Below are 2,529 nucleotides of genomic sequence, written 5' to 3' on the forward strand. Positions count from 1 at the left end.
GGGACTACAGGCGCCTGCCACAATGCCCGGCTAATTTTTGGTTGTAGTTGTCATTGTTGTTTGGCATGCCCGGCCTGGATTCTAACCTGCCAGCTCTGGTGTATGTGGCTGGCACCTTAGCTGCTTGAGCTATAGGCACCACACCATTTTTCTTATCTATTAGAAATTCTATGGGAATTCATAATATAACCTACCTTAAAAGGTTATTTTAAGGATTAAATGAATTGATATGTATAAAATACTTAGTAAATTATACTAAGCACTATGTATTAGTTATTCTGCAACTTGCTTTTTTTTACATAATGTTTTGGTCATGTATCCATGTTGATACATCTAGCATTAGTTCACTTTCATAATTGCATAGTATTTCATCATATGCGTATACTGTATATTCACTTTTTTTTTTTTTGACCGGGGTTGGGTTTGAACCCACAACCTCCGGTATATGGGGCTGGCGCCCTACTTCTTGAGCCATAGGCACTGCCCTGTATATTCACTTTTTTATGATGGACAGTTAGGTTGTTTCCTTTACAAATGGACAGCAATGAATAGCTTTGTACATGTCATCTTGTGCACATATATGAGAGAATTTCTGTAAAGTTCTTTATCTTCAATTAACTATTTCTGGAAAAACACATTTATAAAAATTATAGCTTTGATTTCTTTTGCACAGGTAAAGGAACTATGTCTCATCCATTCCAATGTTTTCAAAATCAATAGTGCTTGTGACTTTCTAAAACATTTGGAACTAGCCTCTTGAGCGTCAAAAATCACAACTTGGTTGAAATAATGATGTTATGACAGCAAATATTGGTTTCTGGTTACCTTTTAATTTTCACAATAGAACCTAACCTCCAACCAAACAGCATAATATTTTTAATGACATATATAAAAAATTGGATTGATCATTATACTTCAAAGGTTTTTGAGCTCTGTGTCATGGCAGTTACAATGAATGAATGTCTTTTCAAAGTCTGTTTTGTTATTTCTTCTTGGGAAATAAGACTGGATTCGACAAGTCGACAAGTAGGTGTTTTATTGGTCTTAACTTGTTGAATGGTAGGCTGTAAATGTTAAGAATGTTTCAACAACTCATAAAGGAATAAAGAACCCAGTTAAAAAGCCTCTGATGATTGAGATCTTAGACTACTAACCTCATTAAGTTTAATCTGGTAGTCCTTTTGAAAACTTAAGACATTGAAATTTCTTTTTTTTTCGAGACAGACCCTCACTTTGCTGCCCTTGCCCTTGGTAGAGTGCTGTGGCATCACAGCTCACAGCAACCTCCAACTCTTAGGCTTATGCAATTCTCTTGCCTCAGCATCCCTAGTAGCTGGGTCTATAGGCACCCGCCACGACGCCCGGCTATTTTTTGTTGCAGTTTGTCTGGGGCTGGGTTCAAACCTGCTGCCCTTGGTATATGGGCCCAGTGCCCTACGCACTGAGCCACAGGCGCCTCCCTGGAACATATTCTTAGTAAAGTATCTCAAGAATGGAAAAAAAAGTATCCAATGTACTCAATAATACTATGAAATCAATGTATAATCACCTACACATTCATATGAATGGCAAAACATAACCATAGTCCAGGAAGTAGAAGGGAAGAGGAAAGAGAGGGGAGGGGAGGGGGTTATGGGTGGAGGGAAGGTATTTGGGGGAACCTCACCTAATGTGCATGATGCAATGATACATTTCAAAACTATTAAGAAAAAAACTATTAATAAATGAGTATAATTGTGATGGATGTGTTACTTAGTTCAATGTAGGCATTTTACGTTGTATATCAAAGCAGTACACTGAACCCCATAAATGCATCAATGTACAAAGTTATGATTTAATAAAAAATAATTTAAAAGGGGTAGCGCCTGTGAATCAGTGGGTAGGGCGCTAGCCCCATATACTGAGGGTGGCGGGGGTTCGAACTTGACCCCAGCTAGCTATAACAGCAATGACAATTGAGACAAAAATTAGCTGGGCCTTGTGGCAGGTGCCTGTAGTCCCAGCTACTCGGGAGGCTGAGGCAAAAGAATAACTTAAGCCTAAGAGTTGGAGGCTGCTGTGAGCTGTGATGCTATGGCACTGTACCGAGGGTGACAAACTAAAACTGTCTCAAAAAAAAAAGAAACAATAAAAAATAAAATAAATACTTACCTGGCAGGGGAGATACCATGATCACAAAGGTGGTTTTCCCAGGGCGAGGCTTAATTGCACTCTGGATGGGCTGACCTCTGCGATTTCCCCAAATGTGAGAAACTTGACTGCATAATTTGTGGTAGTGGGGGACAGTGTTCATGCTTTCCCCTAAAAATAAAATAAAAATAGAAAAGCTAGCTGGGCGTTAATGGTCTGAGCCTGTAGTCCCAGCTACTGAGGAAGCTGAGGCAAGAGTATCACTTAAGCCCAGGAGTTTGAGGTTGCTGTGACTTATGATGCCACAGCACTCTCCTGAGGGCAAGGGTGACAAAGAGAGACTCTGTCTCAAAAAAAAAAAAAAAAAAGAAAAAGATTGATTTATTTAGGAAGCCATAA

The 2,529-nt window shown here is 39.2% G+C and overlaps 1 non-coding gene across 1 annotated transcript; it reads left to right on the forward strand.

Annotated features, from left to right (window-relative positions):
• The first annotated feature begins 2,143 nt into the window (after nt 1–2,143).
• LOC111722247 lies at nt 2,144–2,304 on the forward strand. The gene has a single exon (XR_002771095.1). It is a non-coding gene; the product is annotated as a U1 spliceosomal RNA (small nuclear RNA).
• Nucleotides 2,305–2,529: the final 225 nt, after the last annotated feature.

The sequence above is a fragment of the Otolemur garnettii genome, unplaced genomic scaffold, assembly GCF_000181295.1.
Source record: "Otolemur garnettii isolate 467f Iridium unplaced genomic scaffold, OtoGar3 scaffold00224, whole genome shotgun sequence".
Lineage (NCBI taxonomy): Eukaryota > Metazoa > Chordata > Mammalia > Primates > Galagidae > Otolemur > Otolemur garnettii.